This window comes from Triticum urartu, chromosome 5A (genome assembly GCF_056163025.1).
Source record: "Triticum urartu cultivar PI428250 chromosome 5A, HENAU_Tu73, whole genome shotgun sequence".
In the NCBI taxonomy this organism is placed as follows: Eukaryota; Viridiplantae; Streptophyta; class Magnoliopsida; order Poales; family Poaceae; genus Triticum; species Triticum urartu.
The window spans coordinates 335,359,755-335,377,543 of NC_141877.1; the positions used below are offsets into that span (position 1 = coordinate 335,359,755).

The 17,789-nt window shown below is 40.7% G+C and overlaps 1 pseudogene across 1 annotated transcript; it reads left to right on the forward strand.

Moving 5' to 3' along the window:
- Window positions 1-5,626: 5,626 nt before the first annotated feature.
- LOC125508796 (caffeoylshikimate esterase-like) lies at window positions 5,627-8,200 on the forward strand (annotated as a pseudogene). The gene is made up of 4 exons (XR_015604622.1): window positions 5,627-5,926; window positions 6,020-6,330; window positions 6,786-7,025; window positions 7,674-8,200. The product of XR_015604622.1 is annotated as a caffeoylshikimate esterase-like (transcript).
- The last annotated feature ends 9,589 nt before the right edge of the window (window positions 8,201-17,789 follow it).

The window sequence follows — 17,789 nt, forward strand, 5'->3', positions numbered from 1 at the left end:
ATCATACCTAGTTCAATCTCATTACCTGCAAGTCTCTTTACTCGTTCCGTAATGCATCATCCCATAACTAACACATTAGTCACATTGCTTGCAAGGCTTATAGTGATGTGCATTACCGAGAGGGCCCAGAGATACCTCTCCGACAATCGGAGTGACAAATCCTAATCTCGATCTTTGCCAACTCAACAAACACCATCGGAGACACCTGTAGAGCATCTTTATAATCACCCTATTACGTTGTTTGATAGCACACTAAGTGTTCCTCCGGTATTCGGGAGTTGCATAATCTCATAGTCATAGGAACATGTATTAGTTATGGAGAAAGCAATAGCAATAAACTAAACGATCAAACTGCTAAGCTAAAGGATGGGTCATGTCAATCACATCATTCTCTAATGATGTGATCCTGTTCATCAAATGACAACTCATGTCTATGGCTAGGAAACCTAACCAACTTTGATTAATGAGCTAGTCAATTAGAGGCATACTAGTGACACTCTGTTTGTCTATGTATTCACACATGTACTAAGTTTTCGGTTAATACAATTCTAGCATGACTAATAAACATTTATCATGATATAAGGAAATATAAATAACAATTTTGTTATTGCCTCTAGGGCATATTTCCTTCATCAAGGACCATGACGAGTTCCTCTAAAACATTCATGAACACCTACTTCTAGCATAATAGTGGGACACACTCTATTACAACTAGATGATAAACCATGTGTTGCGGAAGGAGTTGGTTGCAGTATGCTTTCATCATATTTGATCATTCTGAACATGAATATTTGGATGAATAATATGAGAACTAAAACTAAAAACACACATGATTTGTTGTATTTAATTAATTCAGGTGTTTTTCTCCCCATGTTTGCATGTTGAGATGGGTCTTTCCCATGCATGGTTTCATGATGAGGTGGCATGTGTGCATGTTGAGAGAAATATGTTAGTGGGGGTAACTATTTAGTTATAAAATATGGAACATGCCAAGCAATGGGTCCTAAGTGGAGATTGGGTATGCCTTCATCTTCATCACCTCTATTGTCCCTTCATCGATTATTATGCATTTCAAGCTTACTTGCTAGTACGAGTCATACATCATCACCATGCACATAGGTTCCTGTTTCATATTACCTCCAGCGTCCACCCAAGCTCACTTTCAACGTGTTTCATGTGAACAATCTTAAAGCATTCAATGCTAAACCACAAGCCTTATCGACATCGTAGTGTTACACGAAGGATGTGTGATGTGGCCACCGCTAAGGTCCTTTAGTCATGTCTGTTATGATGTGCACCAAGTGTTGGCATAATGAATTAGTTGTGTCGCCACCGAAACCATATGGAAATATTTGGATGACTTCACTATGTCTTATCCAAAATATAAGCTCGAGGATAAGCTGAACACGTGAAAGGGGAATGATGTCATGCCAGTCCGCCACTATGGTGTCACACCCCCATATAAGCCAAGAGTGAAAACTTCCACCAACGACTTAGCCTCCTTATCTCCTTAGTTTCTTCATTGTCATGTTAATGATTAATGTTTTCTAAAAGATAGGTTAGGAAAGTATCTTTAAGTTGGTGAGGTTATATCCGACATGTGGATGTGCAATTGAGTTTCCCTATGCAAAGGTATACCATATATGATATTTTTGTGAAGCAATTAGTAAACTATAGAAAAAGGAGGCTTGCTCTAAATCCCATCTCTATCATGTCTCTATCTTCGCACGATCTTGACTCCAATTGGATGATAATATGAGAATTATTGATATATGCATAGAATTGTGTTGTAGGTCGTATCTAAATAAGATACCATTTCGTCCCCTCCCCTGATTAATTATAGACCACATAGAAAAAAATGATGCGGTGACCTAAGAAACATTGCCACAGTGGAGCATTGGGAGTAGCCTTATAACAGAATAACTCGATTCTTGTACGATTTTGGCTGAGTTATAGTTGTTTGCACAAATTCCTATGAAACTCATGTAATCCAAACAAAATGCAGGTTCATGTTGCAAACATAACTTATTCACTAAACCAACACATCCGGTTAAGCTCCATCAGTGTTAACACAAATCTACTGCCAATAGAAATACAACTATAGGCAGGGGGTGAATGGCATAGTTTGATTTTCCTCTCATGTGTATGCACTTAAATCACCGGGAGTATTTCGTGAAGGAAATATGACCTAGAGGAAATAATAAAGTTGTTATTTTATATTTCCTTATTTATGATAAATGTTTATTATTCATGCTAGAATTGTATTGATCGGAAACCCAAATACATGTGTGAATACATAGACAAAAACTGTGTCCCTAATGAGCCTCTACTTGACTAGCTCATTGATCAAAGATGGTTAAGGTTTCCTAACCATGGACATGAGTTGTCAGTTGATAACGGGATCACGTCATTAGGAGAATGATGTGATGGACATGACCCATCCGTTAGCTTAGCATATTGATCGTTTAGTTTTATTGCTATTGCTTTCTTCATGTCAAATACATATTTCTTCGACTATGCGATTATGCAACTCCCGGATACCGGAGGAATACCTTGTGTGCTATCAAACATCACAACGTAACTGAGTGATTATAAATATGCTTTACAGGTATCTCCGAAGGTGTTTGTTGGGTTGGCATAGATCGAGATTAGGATTTGTCACTCCGAGTATCGGAGAGGTATCTCTGGGCCCTCTTGGTAATGCACATCATAAGAAGCCTTGCAAGCATAGTGACTAATGAGTTAGTTACAAGATGATGTATTATGGAACGAGTAAAGAGACTTGCCGGTTACGAGATTGAACTAGATATGTGGATACCGACGATTGAATCTCGGGCAAGTAACATACCGATGACAAAGGGAATAACATATGTTGTCATAATGGTTCGACCGATAAAGATCTTCGTAGAATATGTAGGAGCCAATATGAGCATCTAGGTTCCACTATTGGTTATTAACCGGAGAGGAGTCTCGGTCATGTCTACATAGTTCTCGAACCCGTAGGGTCCGCACGCTTAACGTTCGATGACGATTTAATTAGTATTATATGAGTTATGTGATTTGGTGACCGAATGTTGTTCGGAGTTCCAGATGAGATCGCGGACATGACGAGGAGTATCGAAATGGTCGAGAGGTAAAGACTGATATATAGGACGATAGTATTCAGACACCAGAAGTGTTCCGAATAGTATCGGGTATTTCTCGGAGTACCGGGGGGGGGGGTTACCGAAACCCCCGGGGGAAAGATATGGGCTATATGGGCCATAGGAGGGGAGCACACCAGCCCACAAGGGGTGCCCCCCCTTCCTTCTCTCCTTCCTCTTCCCTTTTCCCCCTCCGGCAAATATGGAAGGGGGGAGGCCGAATTGGGGAGGACCCCAAGTAGGATTCCTCCTACTTAGGGCGCACCCTTGCTGCTCCCCTCCCACTCCCACCTATATATGTGTGGGGAGGGGCGCCTAGAACATAGAACAACAGTTGTTAGCCGTGTGCGCCCCCCCCCTTCCACAGTTTACACCCACGGTCATAGTTTTGCGGTGCTTAGGTGAAGCCCTGCGAGAATCACTTCATCATCACCGTCACCACACCGTCGTGCTGACGGAACTCATCTACTACCTCGACACCTTGCTGGATCAAGAAGGCGAGGGATGTCACCGAGCTGAACGAGTGCAGAACTCGGAGGTGTCGTACGTGCGGTGCTTGATCAGTCGAAGCTAGAAGAAGTTCGACTACATCAACCGTGTTGTCAAACGCTTCCGCTTTCGGTCTACAAGGGTACGTGGACACACTCTCCCCCCTCGTTGCTATGCATCTCCTAGATAGATCTTGCGTGAGCGTAGGATTTTTTTGAAATTGCATGCTATGTTTCCCAACATTTCGTGCTGACTGTAAATAGGACATAGAAGAAGCCAAGCAACAATATTTTGAGTCCCAAGTGCAGACTGGGTATGCCTTCGTCTTCATAGCATCTATTGTCCCTTCATCATTGATTCTGCCCTTGCAAGCTTGCTTGCTAGTACGAGTCTTACATGATCACCGTGCACGTAGGATCCCATCATATTACCTCTAGCGTCCACACAAGCTCACCTTCGTCGTATTTCATGTGAACAATCTTAAAGCATTCAATGCTAAACCACCCCAAGCCTTACCGACGTCGGTAGTGTTATAGGACGGATGTGTCATGTGGTCCACCACCAAGGTCCATCAGTCACGTCTGCTGTGGCGTGCACCAAGTCCTAGCGTAATGGATTAGTTGTGCTGCCAGCGAAACCACATGGAAAGATCTTGATGACTTCACTATGTGTTATCCAAAATATAAGCTTGAGGACAAGCTCGCGTGTAAAAGGGGAATGATCTCATGCCATGCTGTCACTATGGTGTCACACCCCGGTATAAGCTAAGAGTAAACACTTGCACCAACGGATTAGCCTCCTTATCACTTAATTTCTTCATCGTCATGTTAGCAATAAACTTTTTCTAAAAGATAAGTTAGGTTAATGAGGTTATCTCTGACATGTGAATCTAGAACTGAGTTGTCCTATGCCAAGGCACTTTCATATATGATATTTTCTTGAAGCAACCATTAAACTGGAAAAGGAAGCCTTCCTCTAAATCCCTCTCTTATCATGTTTTCATCTCCGCAGGACCTTGACTCTAAGTGGATGACAATATCAGAATATATATATATATATATATATATATATATATATATATATATATATATATGCAATAGAATTGGGTGTGTAGGGTGTAGAAGGTATCCATAATAAGAGACTGTTTCATCTGCATAACACGCCACATAGATAAAAACCTGACATGGCGACCTAAGAACACCGTCATGGTGAAGCATTGGGAGCAGCCTTATAGCAGAACAACTGGATAAATTGTTATACGATTTTTGGTTGAGTTAGAGTCATTTGCGCAGATTTCTGTGGAACTCGTCTAATCCAAACAAAATGCAGATTCACGTTGCAAAGATTTTTCTTTTTCTTTTTTGAGAACCAAACAAAATTTACTCACTACACAAACACTTCTGGTTAAGCTCCACCAGTGTTAAATCTACTACTGGTGGAAATACAGGTGTAGCCAGGCAGGGTGAATGGCAGTTTGTTTTTCCTCTTGTGCGTACACACTTAAATCCTCGGTAGTATTTGGTTCTGACTGTAAATTAGTTGTTGTTTTTTGTGAGGAAGGGCTGCCTGTATACTTGGTGTCATTAGCTTTTGGGTAGCTGTAGTAAACAGTGTTAGAAATTTAGTTGAGAAGGTGACACGATAGATGAGCATACGGCGACATATGTGAGACGCAGTTACTCTGAAATGTTACTGTCAAGGACGGTTGTGTTTATTATTATCTTTCTTTGCATGACGTGCAGGTGAACGGACGTTAACTGAAACGCGCCCAGTCCAGACGTTTCAGCGCTCGCACCAATTAACATTACGGAGCAGTGATTGATTGATTCAAGATTTAGCAGCCATTGAATTCTCAGTAATAAGATGTCAAAAAATCTCAGTAAGAAAATATAATATTATAGTATTACTGTAGAATAATAAATATTACTAATACTGGTGGAGTAATACTATTCCTTTGTTCACAACGGCGTCCACATATATAGCTGTCATCCATCCCCCGGCCCTGATCCTCCTCGCCGCGCTCGCTTGCGTCCCCGTCTCGCAAAAATTCAACATTTCTCTCCGCTCTTTAATATCTCGTGGCTAGCTGCTTCCTTCCTGCGACCGAGTGCCAGTCGTCGGAGAAGAAGAGAAGGGGTCGATGGCGAGCAAGTCCGGCAGCGGTGTGGCGGACGATGGCAGCTACGAGTACGAGGAGGAGTCGGTGCAGACCGCCCGCGGGATGAAGCTCTTCACCTGCAGATGGCTCCCCCCCAAGGGCCAGATAGTCAAGGCCCTCGTCTTCCTCTGCCATGGTACGTACGCGCTTCCTTCCTTCCTCCTCGCCGCTCTAATGGCGAATGATCCAACTAACTAACTAACCACCCAACATCCATGCGTGCGTGCAGGGTACGCGGTGGAGTGCAGCGTGACGATGCGGGGGACGGGGGTGCGGCTGGCGCAGGCCGGGTACGCCGTGTACGGGGTGGACTACGAGGGCCACGGCAAGTCGGAGGGGCTCCAGGGCTACATCCCCTCCTTTGACCTCCTCGTCAGCGACACGGACGCCTTCTTCACCGCCGTCGTCGCCTCCACGGCCAACACGGACCTCCCCCGCTTCATCCTCGGCGAGTCCATGGGCGGCGCCGTGGCGCTGCTCCTCCACCGGATGCGCCCGGCGTACTGGACCGGCGCCGTCCTGGTCGCCCCCATGTGCAAGGTACGCGTGCATGCTTACCCACTACTCCGGCCGGCCTCCCTCCGAATCATCTTCCAGAATCCACACTACCGCAACTTTAGAGTAGCTACTAGTACGCGGCAACGATCGAGACGGAAACGAGATGCATGCACGCACGCACGCACGATCAATCCGGCCGCGTATGCAAGCTAGTTGCCGTCATCATTTGACTTTTGACCGGGTGGATCGAGATGGCGCCCCGCGTGCGGCCGGGCCGTTAGTGATTTCGCATTTAGTTTAATCCATTCCAATCCATGCCGGAGCAGTTGACCCGGCCGGCCATTCAGGCTTCTCGACCGATAACGACACATATTCTAGTAGTAGTATCATTCTTTGTTGATCGATGAATATTTGCTTTCATTAATTTGGACCAATTCAAAGTAGTACGTAGTACATAAAACTAAGGGCGGAGTATTTTTTTGGTCATTATATTTCAGATCGCTGACGAGATGCGGCCGCATCCGGTGGTGGTGAGCGTCCTCAAGCTGATGACCAACATCATCCCCACGTGGAAGATTGTGCCGACCACGGACGTCATCGACGCCGCCTACAGGATGCAGGAGAAGCGCGACGAGATCAGGAACAACCCCCACTGCTACCAGGGCAAGCCGCGCCTCAAGACCGCCTACGAGCTCCTCAAAGTCAGCCTCAACCTCGAGAACAACGTACTCTCAAAGGTGCTACTAATTATCTCTTCTTCTTTTTTGCAAACATGTTCTAACTTCTTTATACATCGATTATATATAGACATGTTGTAGTGTTCACTCATTTCAATCTTTATCTAGTCCATATTCGAATATTCAAAAACATTATATATTTGTGAATGGAGGGAGCACTTAATTACTAAAGCAAAAAAGGATTCCCTTTGTCTCCGCATATAATATTCCATGGAGTATATATCAACTAGCTAGCACGCTTGCAGAGGGAGAGAGATATGTTTGATAAATGAATATTGAGTAGAATATATATTTCTTAATGGTAATGTGCCCGTATCTACACGTCTCGATCGATCTCTTTTTCTCCAATTAAACTCAGGAGGCTGATTTGCTCGTGTGACGTCCCTGTTCGGTTAGTTGGGTCTGGCTTCTAAAGCATACTCTCTCTACGTCTCACGCCTCTTCTCTGTTTAGATCACACTCGAGGTATTTATCTCGTGAGTGGCCCGTTCAATGAATTCCAGTTAGCAGCCTGATGAGTATATATCACATAACAACGACTTTTCCCTCATCTTCCGAGATAGATATATACTCATAAGCTCCTAACTATAATTAGCTCTGTAAGCAACAAGAGTGATGCTGATGGATGGATCGTGCATATGTATGCAGGTGTCGTTGCCGTTCCTTGTCGTTCATGGAGGCGACGACAAGGTGACGGACCCGTCGGTGAGCGATCTCCTCTACCGGTCGGCGGTGAGCCAGGACAAGAAGCTCAACCTTTACCCGGGCATGTGGCACGCCCTCACCTCCGGCGAGAGCCCCGAAAACATCCACACCGTCTTCCAAGATATCATCGCGTGGCTCGACCAAAGATCATCCCCGAAATCATCATCGTCGGCGGCCGCCTTGGACTTGTCATCGGAGATGGAACAGAAGGCCAAGCACGATGAGCAGAATTTCGACAAGCAATAGCACGAAAGCTAATGACAATGAGCAGCTGTAGGCATGGTTAAGTACAGCTGGGACTTGGAATCATATCAGATAACTGGCTGGCTACAAGTGTGGTGTATTAATTCATTATTGTACTAACTTGCTAGCTAGTTCGTCAATTTCTGTCTTCTTGTAAACCAGCATACCATGCAACCTGGATCTTTCAAAGATATATCTTATAGCAGTGCTATTTCAGTTTTACATAATATCTTCATCATCATATTTAAATCTGACTTGCATAACGCCCCCGCGTTGCTATCGATTCACAAAAATGATTCAGTTGTATTGGATTAGCAATGTATAACTACCAATGCACGTGCAACACTGTGGGGAAGAAGCTCAATCAAGCAACCAACACCACACTTGTGTAATTGCGTCAGCGATGGAAGCACCAATGAAAGATATGATTTTTCTCTATCTTCAAACTAAAGGAGTCTAGCAGTTTCAAGATAGATGAGGGGGACAGGGATGGAGTGGGGTAGTAAACTCACCAATCACCACCAACTCCAATTTATAAGATACCATAGTAGAGATAATCAAAGGCAAAGGTACTTGATGGCGTTGAGGAGCAGTCATGGATCTGAGCACTTTTTTTTTATTTCTGCGCAGTTTTCTCTCTTTCTTTTTTGTGAGTTGTCTCTACTATTTTTCATCGGTTTTTTTTCCTTCAGTGTTGTCTTTCTTTTTCTGCTTGTTATTTTGTATATTTACTTTTTGTATATGTAGTTTTCTTTTTCATTTTCCATATACATGTCAATTTTTTAAAAATACATGTTGAACATTTTACATATATCTGTTGAATATTTTTTAGAAACATGTTCAAGATTTTAGAAATACATGTTGAACATTTGCAACAATGAATATATTTACACACACGTCTGAAATTTTTCCAAAAATGTCATGAACATTTTTAAAATACATGCAACCATTTATTTATGTGTTGCAACATTTACTTAAAATGGCACAATTTTTTTTATAAGTTATGAACTTTTTCCTACATTTGCACGACCTAATTTTTAAATTTCATTAACATTTCTGTAAAAGGTAATAAAAAATTTGATTACAAAAATATTTTATAAATGGCCTAAACATTTTTTGAATGTATGATCATTTTTTCTACAAATTACACAAACACTTCTTAATTTTCATGAAAATTTTAAATAGATGTATGAACTAATGACCATTTTTTATAAGTCACAGACCTTTTTTTATAATTGTACGAACAGTTTTAAAAGTTGGGTTAACAATTTTTTACATTTCATGAACATTTTTTAGTGCGAGTTGAAATTTTAAAAAAATTAAGTAGATTTTTCTAATGCATGTTAGCAAATAAATCAGCACAAATCTACAACTCTTGTCACAAACTATATCTGTAGCACGGCATAAACAGTTGGAAACTATATATTTGTGCACTTTTGGTTTTCACCAATTGGCCCAGACACATCAATGGTCTTGTTCCATGTCGCCCTTGCATAGGGACCTCCTATATGCTGGGCGCTGCTAGGTATCGCTCGTAGCGACCGCTACAGCTCGCGTTGCTCGCGCCAGCTGGGACTGACTGGCGAAGTGAGCTTGAACAGAGTTAGTAGAGAGAGCCCATGTCTGTTTTATTTCTCATTTCGTATTTTTATTTTTTGTCGGTTTAATTTTTACTTAATTTTTTTAGAAATTTTGTCAATTAAACAAAATTCATGCTAATTCAAAAAATATGTAAATTTGAAAATGTTCACAAATTCAAGAAAAATTTCATGAATTCGGCAAAATGTTTCTGAACTCAATTTCTTTTGCATATTCAGAAGATATCATATACTCAGTGGAAGTTTGCGAATTTCAAAATGTTTTCGTCAATTCAAATATTATTGGCAATTTTAAGAAAATAATTATGAATTTAGAAAAAAAATCTAGATTTTAAAAATCGGTGAATTTAAAAATGTTTGTGAATAAAAAATCTTTGTGAATTAAGAAAAAATTATGAATTAAATACAATATTAATTCAACAAATTCTCCTATTTTAAAAATGTCATGAATTAAAAAATTGTTTCTGAGTTCCAAATTTATTTATGATTTCTTCCAAGAAAATGAAAAACACGGATATTTTATTTTATTTTATGAACATTATTAAACTTGTGAACAATTTATGAATTTCCAAACAATTTATTAGAAAACACGAACATTTTCGAAATTGTGAACAATTTTTAAAATTTTAAACAGTTTTTTATAAACGCGAGCAATGTTCGAAATCATTAATATTTACTAATGAACAGAATATTTAAAAATGTAAATATTTTTTATATTTATGAATATAACTAAAGAAAGGGAAAAAAGAAGCAGAAAAACTAAAAAGAAAAGAAAGATGAAAAAATATAAAAAGGGGGAAGCCCATGAAAAGAAGTTTCCTTTTTCTAAATAAAATGAAAAGAAATTTCCTAAAACCTGTCGTCACTTCACCCAAGGGTTCGACGCTTGCTTAGCTACGGTTATCAATGGGCCAGCCCCTCTTCCAAACCATGTGGGAGCGAGATTCAAAGCCCAACCCTTACAACGAGCGATACAGCTGAACACTTATGCGAAACAACTGAACTAGCACGAGCTAGTGGATCTTCTCAATGGTAGACACATTATCGCATGTTTCATTTGTAAGATTGGATGTCGCACACAGGGCCATCTGGTGGGCCCGTCTAATGGCAATTCATGATAAGATTTTTCAAAGCCCGTCAGCCACACATGTATTTATAAGAAGATTCTTTGATGAACTAAATATGGAGCAGGTGAAGAGTTCTTTTACTACTGTAGTTTTGGACAAAACAATGGTGAGACTGGAGCCACCCCCACCAGGTGTTATGAAAATACATGTGGATACGGCCACGGCAAGAAATCATGTGAGGGGTGCGTCGGCGGCTGTATGTCGAGATGAAGAAGGAAAATATATGGAAGCTCCGCTTTGGTAATTTATGGCATACATGATGCAGCTACACTGGAAGCTATTGCGTGTCAACATGCTTTATCTCTAGTAGAAGAACTCCAAAAAAAATTGTAGCCTCAGATTCGAAACAGATTCTCAAGAACATAGAGTTAGGAAGTCAAGGATCATATGGGAACATTATTAGGGAGATTAATAGTAGGTCTCAACTGTTTTGTAATTTTTTCTTTTGAAGGCCGATCTGCTAATAACGATGCCGATGGGTTAGCAAAGTTTTCGCATTCTCTCGATCAAGGGTGACACGTCTAGTTTGTCCAACCACAAGAACCCTTTTCTATTCCACATCATGTGGAATTTAAGCAATAAAACTTGGTGATACCCCTTGAAAAAGTACAACGAGTAATACATAGCATTTTCTTTATATGCCGCCCATTGTGTCCAACCACAGAGGGACGCATAGGGCAACCGAACTAGGCCAGCCCATTACCGATTGGAGCGACGGGTTGCAGCAAGGTACTGTAGTGATGTTGCATTTCTAAATTATTTGCATTTTATCCCTCAAAAAGAATTATTTGCATTTTATGAAAAACACGTGCAGTTTTTCTGAAAATATGAACAAAATTCAAATTACATACAATTTTTAAAAAACATGAAAAAGTCTGAGTTTTTAAAAACCCTAACAAAAATTGAAAAACTGAGCACATTTTCTAATTGCCCAACCTTTTATATTATTTTAATTCTTTTAAAATTATCACTAGTAAATACTAGACATTTTTGGAATAAGTGAACAATTTTCGAAACATTTAACATTTCTTAGAAAAATGATCTATTTTTAGAAAACTTGAACAAAAAATTGATATTCAGAATATTTTCTAAAGCTAACATTTTTTTAATTGGAACAAATTCCGAACCTTTTTTAGAAACATGGTCAATTTTTTAAAAATGTGATCAAAAAATTGAAACTCAGGCAAAATTCTGAAGTGAGGATGTTTTGAAATTTTGATCAAATTTTGAAGATCTTGTTTTTTCCAAAAAATATTAATATCTGAAAATATTTAATAAAAGTAAAAATAAAAAGGAGAAATAAAACAGCAGGAAGCAAAAATCCAGTATAAAACACCAACATTAAAAAAATGTTGAAAAACCTTTAAGAAGGTTCCAATCACCGGTAGAAAATCGTAAAAAAGTTTGTGCTAAACTACCTAATGGTCTAGCCATTCCATCTCTCTCTCGTCCTTTTGGGAAGGGACGACAGTTTGACGCACCGAGCGTCGAATAGTAAATTCCCATTGCATCTCGTCAATGTTATGTCTCACTACCAAATTGAAGGGGGAGCGTGGCCTCAAGGCTTCCACTTAGTGGGCTGGCCCAATGTAGCGTGGTTTTGGGAAGCTCTTATGAGCCGTTATAGACCAGTTTTAGAACCTTTTGCATGTTTGTTTTTCATTTTTCATCGGTTTTTCATTTTTCATCATTATTCCCTATTTGTTATTTTGTGCATTTTTATTTTTTGTTTTTGTTGTTTTCGTTATTTTTATCTTACTTTTCATATACATCAAAAATACATGTTGAACATTTTACACGTACACGGTACACGTTAAACATTTTACAAATACAAGTTGAATATTTATTCTGATACTTGTCGAAAATTTGCAAATGCACATTGAACATATTTTTTAATATACAATGGACATTTTTAAACAGGTGCCCAGGATAGTTTTTCTAAAGACATGGAAACATTTTTTTATGGGTTGCAATTTTTTAAATTGACAATTATAATTTCGGAACGACCTGTTTGTTGGGACAGATCCGAATGATAAGTTACCAACTCAGCTAGGTATTCTTTCCGCTGTGCTTTTCTCGTCTCTTTTGTCCTGATTTTTTCACCCCCTCCCTTGTCTATTTCTATCCCATTTTTCTCTTTGTATATTGTCCTGATTTTTCTACCCCCGGTCTACCTCTGTCTCGATTTTTTTTCTTTGTATACAATTCAACAAAAATTACTCGCTGAGAGGAGAAAAAAAGAGGTGTACATTGGAACCGAACACAACATCTCGTTGTATAGGATCAACCAACCCTAATAACCAAATCAACCCATGTTGATTTGTGCTAGAAAACTAAAAATTAATCTATTTAAGCTGGGTTTTCTACCGTATTAGAATATAATTTTCTTCCTTTCTTTTTCATTGGGTTCCCTTGTGTTTCATCGGCGTTCTATTCATGTGATGGAAGTAGGCATCACTACTGCAAGATGCTGCTAACGCGACACCACAATCAGAGACCCTTCGACAAAACTGTGTGCGACGCATTAATCGCAAACAGTGATGTAAAAAAACCGTCAAAAAAGATGCAAAACGTTTGCGATGGCGGATTTTACTTGCGTGTGCGATGCTTGGCATACGGTTCAGTTCAATAAACTATTTGCGATGAGGCAGAACAACAGAAACGGGCAGCCAGATAAAGGTGTGTGTGATGTACAACATACAGTTCACTCAGATAAATTGTTTGTGATGAGGCGGAACAACAGAAATGGGCAGCCAGATCAAGGTGTGTGCGATATACGGCATACAATTCACCCAGATGAACTGTTTGTGATTAGGCAACACAAAAAAAGGTCAGTCAGATCAAGGTGTGTGCGATATACAGCATACGCTTCATTCGGATGAACTGTTTTTGATTAGAAAACACAACATAAACGGTTCAGCCAGATCAAGGTATGTGCAATGGAGGGCATGCAGTTTATTCTGATAAATTGTTTGTGTTGAGCCAAGAGAACAGAAACGTTTCGTGTAAACAAGATGTGTGTGATACGCGACAAACATCCAATTACATAGGTGGCTAGTACACACATGACACTAATCCTATAAAATACTAAAACAATACTTTTTTGCTAGAAAATAAATTTTAAAATAAAACAAAAATAAAATTAGATGTGCTACTGGATGCACAACTATTTATGTGACCATTTGCAAAAAGAATCAAATTAAAAGCTATTTTCAAACAAAAGATATTGGTAATCTAGTGTTTGAATGAAATTCATGAATTCAAATATAAAATTTGCAAACATGGTAAAACTTTGCATCTACAAAAACTTCATAAAATTGTTAACCTAATGCAAAAAGAATCACCTAAAAACATTAAATATTGTAGGAGATATTGCAATTCTAAAACAGTAACCAATTATGTTTAAAAACAGAAACAAAAAAAAAACAGAAAAAACTACTGATCGGGGGATGGGCTACGTGGCGCAAACCTATTTGGCTAGAGGGGGTGTGCGTGCGAGGGAAACGAGCGTTAACCGAAGACTAACCGAAAACGATTCGGTAAAATAAAAAAACGTGGATCTATCATAGTCCTTTCGATAAGTAAGAGGGATGTTTCCCCAGCAGAACAACTTCGCCGGCAGAAAATAAAATACCTTACTTATCGATGGTGATGACGATGGCGACAATTTCCCCTTCCTTAGGGATGTTCCCCTGGCAGAACAGCTCTACCGGAGCCTACATTGGTTCTTCCCAGGTTAAAACACACCATATAGCCAAAGATGGGCACCGGAGGCCTGCCAGGGGTCCACAAGGTCGGGGGGCACGCCTAGGGGGGTAGGGCGCGCCCTCCACCCTTGTGGCTGGCTGGTAGCCCCCCTCTGGTACTTTCTTCGCCCAATATTTTTTATATATTCCAAAAATAAGCTCCGTGAAGTTTCAGGACTTTTGGAGTTGTGTAGAATAGGTCTCTAATATTTGCTCCTTTTCCAGTCCAGAATTCCAGCCGCCAGCATTCTCCCTCTTCATGTAAACCTTATAAAATAAGATAGAAAAGGCATAAGTATTGTGATATAATGTGTAATAACAACCCATAATGCAATAAATATCAATATAAAAGCATGATGCAAAATGGACGTATCTACTCCCCCAAGCTTAGACCTCGCTTGTCCTCAAGCGAAAGCAGATATCGATAAATATGTCCACATGTTTAGAGATAGAGGTGTCGATAAAAATAAAATACGGATATGTGGGCATCATGATCATCTTTAGAACAACAACATATAATGCCATATAATTTCTTCTGCTAAAGTAACAATTCATTCACAAGATAGAGTATGAATCAGAAACTTCATTGAAAACTAACAAACTATGATCTCAGTCATTGAAGCAATTGCAATTTAACATAACATCAGAAAGAGTCAATTAAAGAGCTTTTCAGCAAGTCCACATACTCAACTATCATTTAGTCTTTCACAATTGCTAACACTCACGCGATACTTATGGGTTCAAAGCTTCAGCCGGACACAGAGAAAGATAGGGGCTTATAGTTTCGCCTCCCAACCTTTTGTTGGGGAACGTAGCATGCAATTTCAAAAAAATTCCTATGATCACGCAAGATCTATCTAGGAGATGCATAGCAACGAGAGGGGAGAGTGTGTCCACGTACCCTGGTAGACCGAAAGCGGAAGCGTTAGGTTAACGCGGTTGATGTAGTCGAATGTCTTCACGATCCAACCGATACAAGTACAAAACGTACGACACCTCCGTGTTCAGCACATGTTCAGCTCGATGACGTTCCTCGAACTCTTGATCCAGCAGAGCGTCAAGGGAGATTTCCGTCAGCACGACGGCGTGGTGACGGTGATGGTGATGTGATCCGTGCAGGGCTTCGCCTAAGCACTATGACGCTATGACTGGAGGAGTAAACTATGGAGGGGGGCACCGCACATGGCTAAGAGAACTATTGGTGTGCCTTTGGGGTGCCCCCACCCCCGTATATAAAGGAGGGGAGGAGGAGGCCAGCCAGTGGGCGCGCGCCATGGGGGGGAGTCCTACTAGGAGTAGGTTTCGCCCCCCCCCTTTTCCTTTCTTCCACCGGAGGGAAAAGGAAGGAGAGGGAGAGGGAAAGGGAAAGGGGGGCTGCGCCCCTCCTCCTTAGGCCCATGTAGGCCCAACACTTCCCCGAGGGGTTCCGGTAACCCCTCGGTAGTCCGGAAAAATACCCGAATCACTCGGAACCATTCCGATGCCCGAATACTACCTTCCAATATATGAATCTTTACCTCTCGACCATTTCGAGAATCCTCGTCATGTCCGTGATCTCATATGGGACTCTGGACAAACTCTGGTCACCAAAACACACAACTCATAATACAGATCGTCACCGAACATTGAGCATGCAGACCCTACGAGTTCGAGAACTATGTAGACATGACCGAGACACATCTCCGATCAATAACCAACAACGGAACCTGGATGCTCATATTGGTTCCTACATATTCTTCGAAGATCTTTATCGGTCAAACCGCACAACAACATACATCATTCCCTTTGTCATCGGTATGTTACTTGCCCGAGATTCGATCGTCGGTATCATCATACCTAGTTCAATCTCGTTACCGGCAAGTCTCTTTACTCGTTCCATAATGCATCATCCCGCAACTAACTCATTAGTCACATTGCTTGCAAGGCTTATAATGATGTGCATTACCGAGAGGGCCCAGAGATACCTCTTCGATACACGGAGTGACAAATCCTAACCTTGATCTATGCCAACCCAACATACACCTCCGGAGAAACCTGTAGAGCATATTTATAATCACCCCGTTAAATTGTGACGTTTGATAGCACACGAGGTGTTCCTCCGGTATTCGGGAGTTGCATAATCTCATAGTCAGAGGAATATGTATAAGTCATGAAGAAGGCAATAGCAATAAAACTAAACAATCATAATGCTAAGCTAACGGGATGAGTCTTGTCCATCACATCATTATCTAATGATGTGATCCCATTCTCAAATGAAAACACATGTCTATGGTCAGGAAACCTAACCATCTTTGATTAACGAGCCAGTCAAGTAGAGGCATACTAGGGACACTCTGTTTGTCTATGTATTCACAAATGTACTAAGTTTCTGGTTAATACAATTCTAGCATGAATAATAAACATTTATCATGATATAAGGAAATATAAATAACAACTTTATTATTGCCTCTAGGGCATATTTCCTTCAGTCTCCCACTTGCACTAGAGTCAATAATCTAGATTACATAGAAATGATTCTAACACCCATGGAGTCTTGGTGCTGATCATGTTTTGCTCGTGGAAGAGGCTTAGTCAATGAGTCTGCAACATTCAGATCCGTATGTATCTTGCAAATCTCTATGTCTCCCTCCTTGACTTGATCGTGGATGGAATTGAAGTGTCTCTTGATGTGTTTGGTTCTCTTGTGAAATCTGAATTCCTTCGGCAATGCAATTGCTCCAGTATTGTCACAAAAGATTTTCATTGGACCCGATGCACTAGGTATTACACCTAGATTGGATATGAACTTATTCATCCAGACTCCTTCATCTGCTGCTTCCGAAGCAGCTATGTACTCCGCTTCACACGTAGATCCCGCCATGACGCTCCGCTTGGAACTGCACCAACTTACAGCTCCACCATTCAATATAAATACGTATCCGGTTTGCGACTTAGAGTCATCCGGATCAGTGTCAAAGCTTGCATCGACGCAACCATTTACGACAAGCTCTTCGTCACCTCCATAAACGAGAAACATATCCTTAGTCCTTTTCAGGTGTTTTAGGATGTTCTTGACCGCTATCCACTGCTCCACTCCTGGATTACTTTGGTACCTGATGTCGCTTGAAGCTACATCGGTATTTCCCCAAAGAGGAAGGGATGATGCAGCACAGTGGCGATAGGTATTTCCCTAAGATGTGAAACCAAGGTTATCTTACGAGTAGGAGAACGAAGCAACCCAACGTAAAACATCACCTACACACAAATAACAACTTCTCGCAACCCCCTCGTGTTAAAGGGTTGTCAATCCCTTCCGGGGTACGGCGCCTCAAGATAGGCAAATAGAGGTGAGGTAAATTTGTAGTA